This window comes from Alosa alosa, chromosome 11 (assembly GCF_017589495.1).
Source record: "Alosa alosa isolate M-15738 ecotype Scorff River chromosome 11, AALO_Geno_1.1, whole genome shotgun sequence".
Taxonomy (NCBI): Eukaryota; Metazoa; Chordata; class Actinopteri; order Clupeiformes; family Clupeidae; genus Alosa; species Alosa alosa.
The window spans coordinates 25113903-25134558 of NC_063199.1; the positions used below are offsets into that span (position 1 = coordinate 25113903).

At 44.8% G+C, this 20656-nt stretch overlaps 1 protein-coding gene across 1 annotated transcript in view; it reads right to left on the reverse strand.

Annotated features, from left to right (window-relative positions):
• Window positions 1–19266, reverse strand: part of tspan9a (tetraspanin 9a) — a 220100-nt gene extending 200834 nt beyond the window's left edge. The window contains exon 1 of the mRNA XM_048256848.1: window positions 19017–19266. The gene's annotated coding sequence lies outside the window, so the exon portion shown is untranslated. The remainder of the gene's footprint in view (window positions 1–19016) is intronic.
• Window positions 19267–20656: the final 1390 nt, after the last annotated feature.

The following is a 20656-nucleotide window of genomic DNA, read 5'->3' on the forward strand; positions in this document are numbered from 1 at the left end:
CAGTTTCGCCTGAGTGACTTCAGGCGGTGGCAGGGCTCGGCAGAGTATGGAACACACCGTATGGTCAGTGTTAGTCTGCGCCAGGCACAGATTGAAGCCTGAGATTAGCTAACCGGAGTGGACAGAGCCTGGTGCTGGCGTAGGACCCGAGCAGAGTGCTCGCAGATGAGCGTCCACACCTGGAGCACATCAACAGCATCCATGTTTGTGAGGACAAAACAAAAACAGCGCATCAGCAGGCGAGAGTGAGGAGAGCTTGGAGGTCTCGCTGCACCTCTAACTGAGCTCTCTTTATGCCGTCCTCCAGGACGCATGACATCGAATGATGACCGCAGTGAAGGCCTCACAGTGGCGCTGCGACGTCGCTATACTCCACAGCAGGCTCTGACAAACAGGCCTTATGTGTGTGGGACACGCAAACAAGAGGCAGGGACACACAGAGCCGAGCATGTGCCGACACACACAGATGACATTGATGTGTGTGTGTGTGTGTGTGTGTGTGTGTGTGTCATATCCATGCATGTATGTCACCACTGTGTGTGAGTGCCTAGATGTGTAAGTGTGTATGTGTGTGTCTGTGTGAGAATGTGTGTGTATGTGTGTGTCTGTGTGAGAATGTGAGTGTGTGTGTGTGTGTGTGTGTGTGTGTGTGTGTGTGTGTGTGTGTGTGTGTGTGTGTGTGTGCTCAACGTCCATACGTTTACGTCACCACTATGTGTGAGAGGGCCTGTATGTGAGTATGTCTGTGTGTGTCCGTTCACCACCACTGAGCTCATTCTCGGAGGCTGAGGGGAATCCTATTATCGGTCATCTGGCCCTCAGAGCCCAGAGCTCCATTTTCCATTCCTATTGCATATGGCCTCTGAGACTGAGGCACCCCAGACACTCTCTACAATAGCAAACGCAAGGAAGGAAAATTATAGATTTTACAGCGTCTGGGCTGTTGTATGCACACACAGCCATGAAAGCCACCATTCCGACCACAGGCCCATTATGATGCCAGAGGGCCCAGGGCTTCTGTGCATTTCTATTCCAATAACAGATGCAGCGTTTAGGGAGGACGAGTCATTTTCCTGAAAACAGAGAAAACAGGAACAATAAGACTGTTCCTTTTATCTTGTTGGCACGGAAGAAAACTGTGGCAAAAGGAAAGTGTTTAGTATAAGTATATATACTTTTTTGATCCCGTGAGGGAAATTTGGTCTCTGCATTTATCCCAATCCGTGAATTAGTGAAACACACTCAGCACACAGTGAACACACAGTGAGGTGAAGCACAATCCCGGCGCAGTGAGCTGCCTGCAACAACAGCGGAGCTCGGGGAGCAGTGAAGGGTTAGGTGCCTTGCTCAAGGTCGGGGTCGGGGTTCGAACCGGCAACCCTCCGGTTACAAGTCCGAAGCGCTAACCAGTAGGCCACAGCTGCCCTTTGTTTACTGACAAACAAATCAAAAAGAACAACAACAAAAGGTTTGACAAGATGCCTGCTCCTCAAAAGCACAGCTCAGCATTCAACGTGAACAAAAGAAATCATGTCTCTTATCTTCACATACAGTACCCTCGACAATAGCCTGATAATGAACAGTGAAGTCCCACCTGAAAGAGTTCATTCAGGTCAACTCTCTTTGCGGTTGAGTCGAACGACCTTCAGGTGCGGCGTGACGACCGCGTGGAGGAGGCGGGCGGCCGCAGCACATTCGGCTCACACACACCGACTCCGGCGTGAAAATGAAGCGTCTCGTCTCGTCTCCAAGCTTTAATTGCTTTCCTGCTCTTTATCGCCCGCACTCTCATTACATTGAAAGGGAGCCGGAGAGATAATTGGCATCGGAGACTGAGTGAGAACGCACACACACACACACACACACACACATTACGCATCCATCATCTGACTGTGAAGAAAAATAAATAGATAAATAAATAATACGGCAAATTACACAATGAATGTTAATGGTTAAAGGCTTTCAAGAGGACGCATGAACCACTATCACCTGACTAATAAGCCAAGCGCTGTGGCAGGCCGCTGCAGCAGACACGCAAGCAGCAGGCACACAAGCAGCAGGCAACCCTCCCACTGTCCTCTCAACTCTCGGAGAAAATACAGTGCTAGCGGTTTGCAATATGATTTTTTTTATGTTGTTAATTATATGGCTAATGCGCTAATATAACGCTCCATTCTCCATTGTGAAACTTATCGGGATGAATCCAGACTCATATGTGGAAGATAATCTAAAAAAGTAAAGGGGCAAAAAGTCTGTTCCAGCCTAGGGGCTACAAGGCCTTACCAGACACAGAGAGAGAGAGAGAGAGAGAGAGAGAGAGAGAGAGAGAGAGAGAGAGAGAGAGAGAGAGAGAGAGAGAGAGAGAGAGAGAGAGAGAGAGAGAGAGAGAGAGAGAGAGAGAGAGAGAGAGAGAGAGAGAGAGAGAGAGAGAGCGCTCTCTGGCCAGTCAGTCAAGCATGACAGACACATTTATAAATATACTAATTTTCCAGCAGTCCTATGTCCCCCTGCCAGTGCTACTGGGCATGCAGAATGTGTGTGTGTGTGTGTGTTTCTGGGGAATTGTTCTCAACCACAGAGTCTAAAGGAGGAAAACCACTCATGGGAAGGCTTGTCTGAGTTCTCCATTGACTTGTGTGTGTCTCTGTGTATGGATGTTACTATTAATTATCTGTGTGTGTATGTCTGTTTGTGTCTGCTTGTGTGTGTGTGTGTGTGTGTGTGTGTGTCTGCATGTGTGTGTCTCTGTGTATGGATGTTTCTATTAATTATCTGTGTGTGTATGTCTGTTTGTGTGCTGTGTGTGTGTGTGTGTGTGTGTGTGTGTGTGTGTGTCTGCATGTGTGTGTCTCTGTGTATGGATGTTTCTATTATTATCTGGGTTAAAAAATACATTTTCCAGAACTTCCACAATGGCTTTCCCTTAAAGCAGACCATTAATTGTTTAAATAAACAATAATAATAACAATAAATATAGCTGCAAGCAGCAATGTGGGGGCCAAGCAGTGCGCTATAGCAGGAATGGCGTTGCCATTGCATGAGCAAGCACTCACAGCAAGTTTGATTGCAATTGGATGAAAAAAAATGGCTGAGAAATAAGCTAATTTACTTTGTTATAGTGCCCCTAGAGGCGAAAATTACACCAATGTCCTTGTGCATTTTTTGCAATCAGCTACCATGTCCCTGGACTTCATATACCTGTCAGGGCCGGTGAGGCCAGGTAAGGGACTGTGGAACCAAAAGCAGACTCAGAAGCTGATTAAAGGTTAATTAGGTTTTAATGTTGAAGAACACAAAAATAGGCAGCCAGGCAAAACCACTTGGTAGGCAAAGTCAATTTAGTAGGCGAAAAAAGCACAGGCAGCAGTACAGGCAGGGCTCAAGCAGATCTCCAGAGTGGCAAAAACAGGCAGAGTTCGGTACACTTGTAGGCAGACAAAACACAGGCAGCAGTACAGGCAGGGCTCAAGCAGATCTCCAGAGTGGCAAAAAACAGGCAGAGTTCGGTACACAGGTAGGCCGCAGGCAGTTAAGCAAAAGGGCTAGGCAAGACTCACATGTCAGAACAGGCAGAGGTCGGTAACAAAGAGCAAGCAAAGGTTTCCAAAAAGGTTCAGGCAAAATCACAAAGTCCAAAAACAATCCTTGGTCAAAAAACAGTAAATCCACCAAGAACATGAGACAATGCAAGAATCCACACTGAAAGACGTGACAATCTGGCAAAGAGTGTTCCACATGGCATGGCTTAAAAGCCATGGCTGACGAGGAGAGTGGCAGCAGGTGTAGCAGAGCAAACACAGGTGATTGGACGCCTCCCTTGTCAGTCAACCAAAAGCCAAGGCAGAAGGAAAACCCGGACCGGAGCAGCAAAGGCATCTCAAGTCACAGGCTAGGAAACGAGGCTTCTGGACCGGGTTGTGACAATACCAAAGAGTTGTTGAGATGTGAGTTCAATTTGTCTATTACAGCACCCCTAGAGGCCAAATGAGACCACATTCCTTCCATGTCCTCACAATCAGCTACTTTGTCTCTGTATTAAGTTTGGTCTTTATACATCAAAGCGTTGCTGAGATACAAGCTCACTTCCTGTATTGCAGTGCCCCCTATAGAGGCCAAATGATGTCAATTTCCTACGGAGTCATCACAATCAGATACGAAGTCCCTGTACTAAGTTTGGACTTCATACATTAAAGCGTCTCCGAGATGTTAGCCCACTTCCTGTTTTGCGACATCATCGCCATATTTGATTGGCAGTCATGGGCCAATAAAGTTAAATTTTAAAAATCTGACAAGTATGTGGCTCGGTCTGAAGATCATCTCCGCCAAGTTCTGTGAAAATTGGATGAAATTTGTAACCGCTGAAACTTTTCGTAGTGTTTGGACCAAATCCAATATGGTGGAGGTCCAATATGGCGGAAAGTGACGGGATAGAAGTCGATGAACTCGGGATGGTCCAAGGACACAGACGCTACCTCAATTGTGAAATCAGACAAAAGAGTCAGGGATCACGCGCATGAACGCATGTCCAGAATTGAACTGGTGGTGGCGCTAGAGTGTTCAATGTATATGCATAAAAATTGCTGTGAGTGATTGGGACAGTGTTTTGACTAATAGTATCGAGTTTTGTTATGTTAACTCAAAGTGCCACGGAGATGTTAGTCCACTTCCTGTTTGGTGGCTTCATCGCCATATTTGATTGGCTGTCACAAGCAAACAAAAATGAAATTAAAAAAATCTGACGATTATCGTTTGTGCGGCTCGGTCTGAAGATCATCTCCGCCAAGTTCTGTGAAAATCGGATGAAATTTGTAACCGCTGAAACTTTTCGTAGAGTTTGGACTAAATCCAATATGGCGGAGGTCCAATATGGCGGAAAGTGACGTAATAGGAGTCATTGAACTTAGGTCAGTCCAGGGATTCCAAAAGTGCCTGATTTGTGAAAATCGGATGCACCGTTCAATGGTCACATGCGTTAATGCAATCCAGTTTTGACCCATTGGTGGTGCTAGAATGTTGGGCATAGAGTTCTGTAAATTGATGAGAGTGATCATGGGACAGTGCTGAATCAGTGTACCAAATTCCATAACTTTAGACCCAGCGATTCCATTTTTGGCCAGATTTTGACCTGTTGGTGGCGCTAGATGGCTGGGTTTAGAGGTCCGTAAATGAGTGTGAGTGGTCAGTGGAGTGTCCCGAAACTTTCTGCCAAAAAATCTGAACTTTTTCGCCAGGCGTTATATGGGCTGCCATAGACTCCAATGGCAGAATAATAATAGGAAAAGCTACTAACTCAGCTTCGCTGCTTGGCCCCCAATAAATAATTCATTATTTAAGTAGGTCATTAGACATACATTCTTCTGGAGTGTCTATCTGATAGATAGATAGATAGATAGATAGATAGATAGATAGATAGATAGAGATAGATACTTTATTGATCCCCAAGGGAAATTCAGGAAATTAGGTGTGTGTGTGTGTGTGTGGTGTGTGTGTGTGTGTGTGTGTGTGTGTGTGTGTTTGTCCCTGTGCCTGTGCGTGTGTGTGCCCTATGTGGGTCTGTGTGTGTGTGTGTGTGTGTGTGTGTGCCTCTGTGTATGTGTGTGTGTGTGTGTGTGTGTGTGTGCTGTGCGTGTGTGTGTGTGTGTGTGTGTGTGTGTGTGTGTGTGTGCGTGCCTGTGCGTGTGTGTGTGCCAGTGTGTTGTTGTCACATAAACAGTAAGCTGGGCTGAAGAGTGGTAGAGGCCGGGCCAGTCTGATTAGCATGCATGTGAGAGCAGCCAGCACAAACACTCAGCGTTCTGAATGGAGCCCTAACAACCTCCCGCTGGGACCATGCCCATGTGCCCTCCACCGCACAACCAATAACTATGCCCCTCTCCCCGCACACACAGCAGTCACAGGCAGGGCCACAACCACGCCGCAACACCAATAACTATGCTCTCCTTGTCGTACACAGCAGTCACTTCAACATGAACTCAAGAAACTTTTTTTAGGAAAATGTACAATTAATTACAATGGTCACATTGTGCTGGAATCACCGAACTTCTTTTGTTTGTCAGGTCTTAGAGATAACAAAATGCTGCCTAAATTACTGAGGCTGACTAAGTGTTACATAAACATAAATGATGCAGAGTTCAAGATTCAAGTTTTCTTTATTGTTGCATCTCATTATATTGTGTAATAAGGGGGGTCAAATTATTGGGTTCTGGCTCCTCTACACACAATACAGTATGTTAGTGATGTGTGTGCCTGCGTGCCTGCGTGTCTGCATGTGTGTGTCTGTTTGTCTGTGTGTCTGTGTGTCTGTGTGTGGTGCTTTTGTTATAACAGCTACGTCTGAGCGAGTACATTATGTATGCGTGTGCAAAAAAGCTATATTCATAATCAATGTCTTTGTGACGAGAATTACCTCTTCACTGCTGCAGTCCTCCACAAAATCTCTTCAGATCAAAAACCATCCGTGTGAGGCAACTCTTTTCTCTCCCCAGTTTGACACAGACTAAACTAAAGCATTACTGTGTGAATAAAGGACCATTCCCTCCCTTCATCCTTTGAGCTGTGATAAGACAAGAGGTCTATAGATCAAACACACTACCAGAATCCACAAGGTAGATCCCAGCTGTGTCAAAATTGTAACGAACTACCTATCCATTGCTTGGGATGCTGGGGCTCTACTCTCAAAGCTGTCTGCATATTTTGAGATGTCTTTAAAGTTCTCCTGAAAGGTTTCCATGGAAACCCCTATTAATATCAAATGAGCCTTAAGACAAAGGCAGCTTCATCATATCAGTTTGGAGAAAATAGCTGGGGCAGTTTTAGTGTGACCACCATTAGCTTCTAAACAGTGAGTGGAATGGCTAATTAGCTCTCCAACTTGCTCAAGGTCATTGCTGATGCATATGTGATGGGACACTGAGACTCCCTTTTCAGGGGGAACATCAATTAATTAACCTGTGATGCCCCCATTGTTTTCACTGAGGAAATCTTTGTGTGTGTGTGTGTGTGTGTGTGTGTGTGTGTGTGTGTGTGTGTGTGTGTGTGTGTGTGTGTGTGTGTGACTGTGTGTGTGTGTGTGTGTATGTAACCAGTCTAAAACACAGATTTAGAATGGACCTGGCCTTGTTTCAGAGTTCATGTAATTGGGATACTTTAAGTGGATTGCATGCAGTGTAAAAGACAGAGATTGATACATGAAACCCCAGACCAGACACACACACACATCCCCACAGACACACACACAGTGGGAAATGTAAATGGGTCTAGAGGGGTGTGCTAGCTCAGGGTTGGCCCATCTGAATGAATCTGCTGACAGTGGTGACAGTGGATAAACTGTTATTCTAAGACACTAGCGTGCAAATAGCCACCACAAAGAAAATCAACAGCTTGGAAACTCTCGCATCCAATCACAGACACTGCAACATGCCTGGTTTTAACATCTACACACACAGACACACAGACACACACACACACACACACACACACACACACACACACACAGAGACACAGAGACACACACACAGACACACAAACACTCAATTACACACACACACACACACACACACACACATAGACACACACAGACACACAAACACTCACTTACACACACATACACACAGTCACACACACACACACACACACACACACACACACAGACACACACACACACACAGTCACACACACACACACACACACACACACAGACACACAGACACACAGACACACAGACACACAAACACTCACTTACACACACAGTCACACACACACACACACACACACACACACACACACACACACACACACAAAACCTATGTTCAGCTGACAAAAAACCTATGCTCAGCTGACAAAACAAAGACAATGAATGCAATGAGTGCTCTTTGTATGAAAACGAACAAGGTTTGACCAATGGGTCATATAAGGACTGGCTTGTATAAAGATGCCTATTAATAAGGACCCTATAAATGAGAATTGAGAAGTATCTGCCATGTGCAAAAGACCACATGGCCTCGAACCACAGCTTTAAGGCTCCCTCAGCTCAACTCCAAACGCAGCCACTCTAAAAATCATGGCCGTCAGAATGATGAATGGTCTGCAATCCCCTCGCTTTGGTCAGCTTTTCAATGGCACATTCGGCAATACAACTATGAAGGGGCATGGGAGGGAGGCTGCAGAGCAACTGAGAATCAAACAGACCTGCATTTTCCACCTCCTTTGAGATAGCATCTGCTGACTGCACACACAGGTAATGAGTTCACTATAGCAGGGGTCAACCTTCCTACCATTCATAGCGCTGGGCTTTGGGGCTTCACCTGAGCATTAGCAATAGCAATCCCTCATGTTATAGGAAGTTTGAACTTGGTTTGTTGTGCTTCGAAATACATGAATAAATAAATAAATATAGGTATCCTTTAGCTTCCTGTTATTGTCCTTCTGTGTCTCATGCTACGCCCCGTGGTAGCATTTATTTGTGTCAGCAATATTAGTACAGATGTACTGAAAATCCATATTCCATGATCCCCTGTTGCCCAATGTATATCTTGAAGTCTTATTTGCTGAGGCACGACACCGTGGCAAAATACTTATGAGTATAAGTATGACTATAAATAAAAAGTATGAAATCAGACCTTGTGATCTCAAGACAATCTGACACCCCACATCAGGGGCACCCAGGAGAATAAACCTTAATAATTTTCCTGCTGTGCTCTCTTGTCTTCTCTAAAGTTGTTTTAGTATTACTGTAGATTTGTTTCCATGACACCTCTTGTAGATTGACTGGCCAATGATGACGCCTATGAATGAGAGCTTAGTATTTCAGTAGGCAATAGGCATCCACCTCAGAAGCTAGGCAGCCAATCGGGATTCCCAAGTGAATCGACAGCAAAATGAGTTTTCAAGCAGTCAATTCTCCAAGCCGCTCACTCCACTGGCAATATTTCTCTGCAAAGGGTCCCCAAGGACTCACTCAAAATCACATTAACACATGGCCTGCAACAAAATGTAATACTTCAATGTAAAAACACCACACACAGTTGCTCAGTTCAAATTACAGGTTCCTCGCCCCTGACTAAACAGCACTGTAAACAGCAATCAAACATTAAAACACAATTTAGGGGGAGCTGAGGTGGGGAAAAACAGAATGCTCACGATCCAAAACGTCACATTACCATGGAGATTATCCTTGCAGGCTTTTCCAGCATATTTACAACAGCATTTATTTCACCCAAAGGACTTTACAAGTTCTAAGTGTACAAGCATGCAACATTCGAGTGCCTGTCTGATAAAGTAATTGTATACCCGCATGGGAACCTTGAATGGTGCAGTATGCTCTGTGCAACAGGGCCTCGTGTGGCGGGCTCTAGGTCTTCAGTACAGTGGGCCAAGACGAGAGGGGTGAATAGAAACTGGGGTGGCGCATTACAAGTATGTGGTTACATAATACACATCTGGGTAAGTTAACTCATAGTTTGTGGTAAATCTCCTAAAACCAAGCTAGGCTTTGCTAGGTGAAACCACAGGGCTCCTCTATTGTGGATATGTATCACTTCCTCTGGGGTAACTTACCCAGGTTTGTGACTAACCCACATAGTTGAAATACCCCCATGCCCCTGGAGAAACACTTGCCATCCAGTTTAAGCATGAGCTAAAGCCCCCTGCCACACAGTTAAAGTCAGACCTCCTCAGGAATGAGAAATGTCCTAATGCCCTGGAGCCTCAAATTAGGGGCTAGGCTATGCCAAAGCACACACATCCCAACTCAAGAGAAATACATGTCAGAAAACGAACAAACTGTATTAAATGTCTCTGTCTTGAAAGACTTTTCACTTTGAGTGAAAGTATGAAATACATGCTGTCATTTTTACAGCACATTTTTCCATGAGTGTTTTATTTCTGTTTGCGAAAATGAAACGGGACACTTCTGTAACTGCTGAATCAATCTACCGATACAAGAGCCCCTTTAGGGGGGACTTGGCAGAGAGCAGTCCCCTTGCTTGGGCCTTCATTGGCAGCGACCTCTAATGATAGCAGAGCTATTCTTATTGACACAACGTGGATAACCCCCCCCCAACCCACACACACACACACACACACACACACACACACTCACACACACACGTAACTCTCCATGATACCACCTCTTTTAGCTTTGGAAGAAGGATCCAGAACAGCAACTGTGTCGAGGGTATTTCGGCCCCTCCCCATTGTTTTGTTTTCCTTGCACCTAGCTCATCATTCCTCACGACTTGTTCGTCTTGATAATGATCTCTTTTCTCACCCCATAAAGCATCGGCCTTGAGAGCGTGCAGGTGTCCAGGTGTGCACTGTGATGAAGAGATGTGGAAATCTGGCCCCAAGATGGGAAATCTCACACCTCTACGAAGCCCGAGCCATCTGGAATGGTTTCCACATCACCTGCCTCCAAAGAGCCACGAGGTACGGAACACATTTGTACCAGAAAAAAAAGTGGATTAAATAAGGACAATTGTTTTAAACCTTGAACTTAACTCAAATATTTGGGAAACTAAAAAGGAGATGATGCGACATTCCTCCTTTAAAAAGAAGGTTTAACGCTTAGTTTAAGCCTGTAGGTCTGCCTGTCTGCATAATCAAGAGCCATCCAGCGGCACTCACCATCCCCATAGAGTGATTGAGTATGTAACAGGAGTCCTGGACTTGAAGAGACTGAGTGAGGGAGTGTGTATGGAGATTAAAGGCTGGCCTTCAACTCCAAGTCAGGTCTCCTTGGTGGCCCAATTAGACGAAGGGTCAGTGTAAAGGAATTTTCACGAAATGGACGTTGACAAACTACTAGGTGTGGGGGAAACTAAAATGTATTTTGAGCAACACACACAAACACACACACACACACACACACACACACACACAAGTTTGAGCAAACACACATGCACAAAGACATACTGTACAAACACACACACACACACACACACACACACACACACACACACACACACACGTTTCTTTGCCTGTGCATAATGCATAGTACATAAGCTTAAGAAACAGTTGTTTGTAAAACATTCCTGTTTCAAAGTTGAAGAAGCAAATATCCTTGCCACATATTGTCAACACATTTCTCTAAAACCAAACATGCTACCCAAAGGGCTGACTAACATTTGAGAATTGAGATGCTTAGGCTGTCCCAGGTAAGCAAACACACACCAAACCTAAGTGCAACCTATGTTTGAGTTGCACCACAGAGCTGCACCACAGAGCTGTACCAGTGCCTTCTTGTTGACTCTTCTCAAAGTCCTTATTGTTGCTGTAAAGCTATTCTCAAGCAGTGCAAATCTCTGTGAAGGTCTTCAAAGTCACTCAGAGTAAAATGAAGTGCAAACCGGGGTGTTCTTTTGCAGTGCCCTCACTGAGGCCTTTCCCATGGTCTGGTGTTGAGGCCTGTTACACTAACTCCAGCTGACATAAAAGACAGTGTTTAGCGGCCTGCATACCAGGCCTCATCTAAGGTCTGAACTCCCAGGCGACCTCTTCCCGATCGCTGTTTTTTATTTACTCGCCCTAACTCGGTCATCTGGGTTCAATTAATTACAAAGTAAACACTGAAAAACAAATATGCAGACCATTGTTGGTTTTTAATCAAAACATTAATTTCCTAGTCTAGAATCCATAACACAATAGTCACTGGAGGATGACCCGACTCATCCAATTCAATGAGCCAATCATTAAGCCCAATAATAGGTAATTTGGTTCCTCTCTGTGCCCAGGGCTCTACCCTGACAACAGGTTTTACTTCCAGGATAATGATAGAGAGTATGCACAACAAAGCCAGAGAAAAAGAGAGAGCCAGAGAAAGAGAGAGAGAGATAGAGAAGAGAAAAAGAGAGAGAGCACCAAAGCATACACTGCAAGGCATACTGTGTCTTCACATACACCAAGCAGCTCAGTGCTGCAGGCCTTTCCCATCAAAGGTGTGCAGAACAAAGAGCATGCACTAATGACAGGTTTCAGCAAGCAAGCATGCTCCTCTCAGGTACTTAGAATTAGGATTAGGATGAGAGGTATAGTTAGTAAGTGTCAAGTAAGGACACTTTCCCAAACACTGCTAGAGAAAGTTAAGAGCTTGTGGGTTAAAATTAAGGGCTAAATTGAAAAAATGTTGTCCCATTGTGGGTTAATAAAGGGTTAAAAGCCCTTTGTCTGTACAGTGACTTCATATTGATGAAACTCACATAATTTTTCCCTTGGTTTTTCTTTCCAAATTCCCAATTTTCACCTTCAGTGAGTTCTTACTAGCACCCATTTTTCAACTAGTCATTCCCAAATTGACTTATTAAAATTATAATCATAAAGAGACCGCATCACTTCTTAATCACATTTCATTTCAGTTAGTTCTGGGCTGCACAGCATTAACAGTTCAACGGTATTGAGATTCTGCCATGTCGCAGTGCTACCTCCCACCACCGTTGTCTCATTCATTTGTTTAATAGCAGGAAAACACAAGCTGGCCAGCCCAAGTGCAATCCCTGGACCACCAGCTATGGAGCTATAAGAGGCACGACTGTGTGAAGGTGTGAAATGCTGCAGTGGTGGTGGTCATGATGCCAGAACATACAGTACACCAGGCCTGTTTTGGATAGCAGATGACTCAGAGGGAGATGACGTCTGGGCTAGCTCTGGCCCTGATCTGGCACGCATGTCAGCGACTCACCAACTAGGGCCGCAGGAGGAGCAGATGTGCCAGTGTGTGCACAACAATAGGGAGAGAGACCATGCCAAGTCACTGTCTCGGTATGTTCGTACGTGCGTGTGTGTGTGTGTGTGTGTGTGTGTGTGTGTGTGTCTGAGAGAGAGAGAGTCTGTGTGTGCCTGAGTGTGTGTGTGCCTGTGTATGTGTTTCTGTGTCTGTGTCTGTGTGTGTGTGTGTGTGAGTGTCTGAGAGAGAGAGAGAGTCTGTGTGTGCCTGTGTGTGTGTGTGTGTCTGTGTGTGTGTGTGTGTGTGTGTGTGTGTGTGTGTGTGTGTGTGTGTGTGTGTGTGTGTGCCTGAGTGTAGGCGTCTTAAGACACACCACTGAACACCCCATGTGAAACAGCAGAGGTGGCCTTGGTAAACAAGACACTGTTTACTGAAGGGACACATGCAGTAAAGCCCCCTGCCATTTTAAAACAAGTGTGACACAACAGGAACTCTCTGTTTGCTGGAATCAAGCTGTGATTTCATGCACAAATAGCCTTTTAGCCAAAAAACATAAAAGTAACCAAAAGAAAAAAAAGGCACAGTACAGAGAGAGAAAGACAGAGTGCAGGCCAGATTTCTTGTCACTGCGAGGCAGTCAGAGTGGCATGTATGAGAAACGCAGGCCACCAAAATAGAAGGAAGTGGTAAACAACAGCAGCATGTGGCCCAAGCTCGCTCATGGTGGCAAAATATAGCCTCTGAATGCACTTGCCTTATAGCTGGAGCGGTCAGAACACAGACTAAACACAAACAGACCAGACACCTATGAGACCACTACAGTTTTTCCCATACATTGACTTATTTGTGGCGGTGCACCACAATTACAACATTGACCACGGCACAACAATTTTCCATGTGGTACATTTTTAATTGGATGGAATTCTTTCATTGTAGAGCTAGGTGCACCTTCGCACAGCCTCTCCTTGTCTCTCTGTCTCTCAACGAACCTACATGTCTGTTTAAAGAAAACATTAACAATCCTGCAAGGCATCATCTAACCAATCTATACTTGTCTTTTCCAGACCAGACCAGCAAGGGCTGAGCATTTCAATCCAATGCTTAACCCTTAAAGGAGTACCGTCACACCGGTGTGACGGGAATGTTGGGAAATGAACATTCTAAAGAATATCTGGGTTCATTGAATTCAACATAGAATTTTAGAACCTTCAATTGTTGCGGAACTTAGAATGTTCAAAAACCTACACCTTTAAGGGTTAAATAAAACAGAACAAACAGAAACACTGGTAAAGATCATGAATTAGGCAGACCATCACCGATAAAGTTATTTAATGAGCCAGACCACATGATAGCCCACACGGGTATCCGGCCCACCCCAGAGGTCAGAGTGCATTCCCGACACTTCTGAAGAGTCATGCATTGCCCGACAAATCCTGAGTCCTACCGTTCTTCTACTCAAAACTTGAGTCGCCCTATTAGTTGTGTTTTGCATGCATGACATCCCAGGCCATGTACAGTACACCATCAATACGGCCTGACTGTCTGCCATGACAGGGCCCAGAGGGACCCACTGCATTATGGGGGTTAGTGTGAGCAGGACAAGTTGCACTAGTCTGGTAGAAACCAGACTCATTCACTTCATGAATAGCTTTTGGGGACTCATGATTGGGAAGCGTTTCCAACACTAGCATCATGACAGACGTAGACTTTACGTTAACTTTGAAATCATCGGTCCAGCCTAACCCATCACATTGATCATGGATTCCGAGCTTTACATCCTACTTCACCTAAACTTTACAAACTGACAATAAACAGCATGGGCAGTCAGCAAACAATGTATATAGGCCTACCTTTGTACATAAATGTACACATTCTTCCAACTGCAATGTTTGATGTTTGCAGGCGTTGCTTATACCCCGTTTACCACAGCCTCTTTTGATTTTGAAACTATAGCATCATCCCCTCTCATCACTGATTGGCCTGACCTTTTTGGGGTCTGCAGGAAACATTACTGAATTATGCTGTTCCAGACTAGTATCTCCCTGAAAGGAGATGTAGGTGGGCGTGACCAAAATAATGTTACGCTATAACAGGGAGACTACACCAGGCACGCAACTGAAGTGTTCCGTACGTGGAGCGTCTACTGCAACAATTAGCTTCCACTATTACCAATGGAACTGGCTACACCAGACATGATAGCTTCCACTATAATCAATGGAACTGGCTACTTCAGACATGATAGCAGTGCGTATGTTCTAAAAAATGATTACTAAAACTATTTTTACGCTACTCGGACAGAAAGCTTTAATCTATCAATGACTTGAATCTGTGTCAACCCATGGTCTCAGAGAGTTATTTATTTAAGGATCACATACTGCATGGCACAAATATGGCATTTCCTTTTTTTCTAGGTTTGGTTAGGTTACATTAGGTTTCCTAGGATGTGTTTCCTCAGTCTACAAACATTCATTAAAAGACACAAACATCACTTCTACTTCCCATCAAACCGCCCATTGTGCCACATACCAAGTTGTTAAGGCACGAAATAGGCATTTGGGTGAGAAATAGGCATTTGTATAAGGGGTGATGTGTCTACGACTGCATGTATACAGACTAATGCCTATTCCAGAAAATTCACAATCTGCTTGTGCTGGAGGCACAGTGAGATCTTGGAAGTCTAGCAAAAACGGAGACACTAGAGCAATTCAATTGGGCCCAAATGTGGAAAACAAAAAATAAACAAATAAAAACTGATTAGACTGCCACACTGCGGTCACATGAGTGTTTGAATGTGCAGATGTTTATGTGTATGTTTGTGTGTGTGTGTGACATTAATATGCTGCTGGTTTGCTTCAAAGAATGAGGCAGTGTGTGGGGCTTAAACCTCTTCTTCTGGTCTCAGTAGAACCACTCTGTTTCTGCTTAGTCATTCTAAGCATGCCACACACACACACACACACACACACACACACACACACACACACACACAGAGACATCCCAGGCAGACACTGGGCTGTGGCTGTCCCAGCTGTGGCCACTCTGGACCAACCAGCACTAGGACCCTGGGCAAGAGAGAACAACACTGTTGGTTTTAGAGACAGCCAACTCATTGTGGGGGGAGCAGCCTAGGATGACAGCACAGACAGACAACTACAGAGAACACACACCGGCATCCATACAGAGCAGGAATATTCATGAAGCCGAGAGAAACTGGACAGAGCCTAGCATGATGAAGATGACGATGAAGAGGACGGTGACCAGAATGGAGAACTATGATGAAGATGCTTTTTGATGATGACGGTTAAAGCAACAACACTGAGAATGACACTGATGAAACTCATGTTTATAAAGATAAAAAAATGATCCTGTAAACCCACACATACACAGACAGACATAGTTATAGAAAAAAGAAGAGAGGATTGTTCACAGAGGGCTAATGACATCACGGCACTAACACTTCCTCTATTCCAAATGAAAATCTCCTAGCACACACAAACATACACACACACACACACACACACACACATACACACACACACAAACATACACACACACACACACACAAACATACACACACACGCAAACACACACACACACACACACACACGCAAACACACACACGTGCACACACACACACTCAGACACAGACACACACATACACACACGTACATACACGTACATACACGCATACACACGCATACACACACACACACACACTCTTCCTTCCCCATCCCACACCCAGGCGTCTCCTGCGCGAGCGCCTTGGGTAGAGAGCGTGATTGTAAGCCCTTGATGGGTTCGCTGTGGGCTGGGAGCCTTTGATGAGTCCTCTTGTGGCTGCATTACGCCATTAAGCCCCAGTAAAAAGCACCGAGCTATACACAATGAGACGCAGCACAGAACCCGTAGGGAGGGGAAGACTCCCTCTGTCTGACAGAGAGAGAGAGAGAGAAAGAAAGAGAGAGAGAGAGAGATAGAAAGAGAGAGAAAGATGGGTAGAGTGGGACCCAACCTAAACCCAAACCCACAATATACACAAGCACACACACACACACACACACAACCTAAGCCTTTTACCAGATTAAGATGAGAAACTGAAATTGCTTAGTGCAAGAAAGGTGTTGCACACACAAAACTCCCTCTTTTCATTATGGGATTTGCCTTTAGTGTGTGGGTGTCCACTGACTTTAGGAAAGACAACAGGGTCACCATTATCAGTCTCTGGCCGTTCATCCTAAAAACACCATATGAGCCTCAGACTCCACAGGAACAGGAAGTATCTCCATATCTCCCTTAACAGGGGTCAGGCTGGGTGGATGACCCCTGGGGTCACCGCAGCAGGGAGACGATCTGGAATGTGGGAGTAGGAGATGGACTCTTTTAATACCACTCCCTCAGGCCACCTCAACAGCCCCACTGCCCCTCGACGGCTGTCTAATAACCCCCAGCCACTTCAAAACCACCCTCGTTCTGGGTTTTTAATGCCACCAAGAGAGCAGGGGCCCAGGCAGCAGGAATTCATCAGAGTGGGCCTAGAGCATTTTAATCTTCTTTAGTCCAGGGGCACACGCACAGACAGACCACCGTCATATGCTCCGGCACATGCAACAACACACACACACACGCACGCACACGCACGCAAACAGACACAGACACACACACACACTTTTGTTGTCCTCTCACCCAAACCCCCCCCAACAAAATATCACGGGTGACTTCTTTTAGCATCAGTCTTTTAGCAGAGTCCCCATAGGCCGGCCCCTACAGCATATAAATCTCTGTGTGTTTAGTCCTCTGTGCTAAGAGTGGAATCCATGAGTGTGTGTTTTGCTACAAGAGATGTGGACAAGCGTCAGAGCATAGAGGAGGGCCGTTTGTGCACCCTCCAGAGGACGGCCATTATTCACACACAGTCGCATCACTGACAGTGAGCTACGGAGAACTTCATCAAGACTTTACTAATCTAATATAGCACTCCAAATGTGGCTTTTTCCCTTTAGGCCAGTCAGCCAAGCACACAAACAAAACAAACACACACACACCATACACAACACACACACACACACATACCATACACAACACATACACAACACACACACAGGTCTCTGGAGGCTGAAGGCATAACATAAAGTACATCAGCAAAACCATCACATGGGTCAGTCATTCTCCTTAAGGGGAACACTGGAGTGGGTGCACACACACACACACACACACACACACACACACACTCCTCTTCTGTGTTGCTTTTGAAACCTTACAAAGGCCAAGCATACCATGGCTGAAAATAAACCATGGGGTGACCACATGGTAAAGGAACGAGTTCAACGCACTTCATTCACATGGAACTGAATGTGTCAGAACTCCATGAAAATCACACAACGTTCTACATAAGTGAAAATCCCAGGAGCAAATATTTAGCTATCACTATCCCAGGAATGTGTCGGACTCCTACAGTAGATTGACAGCTCAAGAGAATCAGTCACATCCATAAAGTTTATGAAGCCCTACCCATGGAATATAACAATGAGCTAACTATGGCCTCTGGGTACATAGTTTAAGGCCAGCTCTCAGCTGTTGCTCCTCTGTGATCTAAATTGATGTTTTAATTTTTCATATGCTTCACGTCTGCACAGAACATGCCAAAAGGATGGATAGTCCCTAGGGTATAACTGCCTGGCATCTTGTATTAGCTCGATGCCTAGGTTGTTTTCAATTGTGTCAAAGCGACTTCAGTATCCTAAATGCTAAGAAGTAGGTAATCACAGAGTCAAACATGCTGAAGCCATAGACCACACATGGTTAAGAGGACTATCAGGTCATTCAGGACTGTTGACATCATTTTTGTCCTGCTATCAAAACATGTGGTGTCACTTGTTTCATAGAGCGATTTTATGTTAACAGCGAGATGACTCCCAACGTAAACATTAACTCATCGGATGGGCAAATCTTTGAATTGAAAACAAACCAGACGTGTATGGGTGGCATGAATGCGTCCATTGTAGCCTGCACTGTTCAGCCACTCTGTGATACACTGTAGAGACATTACTGCACTGTGCATCTGGTGGTATAAGCACAGATGTTTCGTCTATCACCATGCATCATATTACACAACAAACATGACACAATTGTACAATTTAAACTGACCTGAAAAAAAATCTTTACTGAACTTCTGTAAGCAGAAGAGATACTTTTACTTGAGTGCATTCGGGATGACTGGTTGGTTGGTTTGGTGAAACCGAAAACAGATCACACACAACAGCCCAATTATGAAACAAACCCTAAAAATATGTATACCTCCAGGCAACATGAAAATATGTTTCAAACGAGACATGTTAGCATAGGCCCTACGTGTTCTTACCTGGTGGAAACCTAGTTAAAAGTTTCTTTGACAGAAAGTACGGGTCCAGGGAAATCAGTGCTGCTGTTGAACTTCCATGAAATTCCACAAATTGTTGGATTAGTTGACGGGACACTGAACTTTCCAAATTCAGCTGTGCATTCCGCGCTGGCTGTGCCACAAATCTTTGACTCTACCAGGAGGCATAAATCAAGCTTCGGGTACGGCTCAGTCAAACTTCTCTTCGAAAAGTTGCTGGTGACTCCGGATTTCGCTCTCCTGAAGGCGGAAATAGAGTGCGCTCAGTTGCGCTACTAAAAGGAGTGTGCTGACTCCTAGAGGCGTGACTACAGCCGCTGTATGGAGAAATTGCCTTTATGTGATAAATAGTCTATGGCCGACTCACAACCTTATGAAGGCTTAGCCTTGACATGAATTTCACAGCTATAGCTTCACTCTTTCTGCCATATGCAGTCAGAGATCACCTGCAGGTCGTCCCACTTTAACAGAATGAATCTTGTAAAAGAAAATCTCTTGGGTAAATTCAAAGCTCCTAAACAATGAGCGTTTTCCCCATACAACTATATGGATAAAACAAGTGTTTTACGGATGGTCATTGATAAAAGATTTAGAAAGAAATAAAGGGTTATTTAATCTGACTTCACCCTATAAACCCAAGCCCATTCCTGACTCTGTATATGACATTTCTTCCAGCCATGTCTGTTAAATGAGCTGTTGTAATGTATCAGGTTGCAGAACATTGAACACAGGATTATACAATTGCAAATGCAGTTAAACTAGGGTCTGCAGGTGAGAGATGTACAAAAGGGTTTCAACTATTGTAACCAAAGTTGCAGAAAAGTTCATATTCATGTTTTGTTTACTAGTGCGCCATCAGTGACAGTAACCAGAGCCATCAGACCATTGTTGTAGTGGTTGCAATGGTGTACAGCTTTCTGTGTGTGTGTGTGTGTGTGTGTGTGTGTGTGTGGTGTGCGTGTGTTTGTGTTTATGTCTGTGTGTGTGTGTTTGTGTGTGCATGTACTTGTGGTGTGTGTGTGTGTATGTGTGTGTGCGTGTGTGTGTGTGTGTGTGTGATGTGTGTGTGTAGCAGAGTCGGGTAAGTCTTCAGTTCCACACCTCCATTGCTGTGCTGACCCACTTCCCCTGAGTCCGTATGCTGTGTTTTGGATGCGCCACACAGCCCACCTCAGCATTGTCACTGCTCTGTGGGGGGCACCATTGTGTTCTTCCCAGACTGGGTTAGCTGCCTCGGCCGGCCACCCAAACACAGCCTGCTTCTCCTTCAAACCAGCCAGACATCAGGAGAGTCCTCAGGTTAATACGCCCTTTACAGATTTGTTTTTGTTTAGAAACTTGACAGTATCGACATAAGAGTGACATGACACTGTCATGAACACATGACACTGTCATTACACATGAACCCTAACCTTAATCCTAACTTTTAACCCTAAATTTTAACCCTAATTTGTTATGACAAAAACCGAATAACACTTAATGACAGAACCGTCATGTCATAAAACGTTTATGACTTGTTTATGACACGTTCATGACAGTGTCATGTCACTCTTATGTCGACACTGTCAAGTAAAGTGTAACCGAAACTTAGTGTGACACTTGCAGTAGGCTATCTCTTTTTA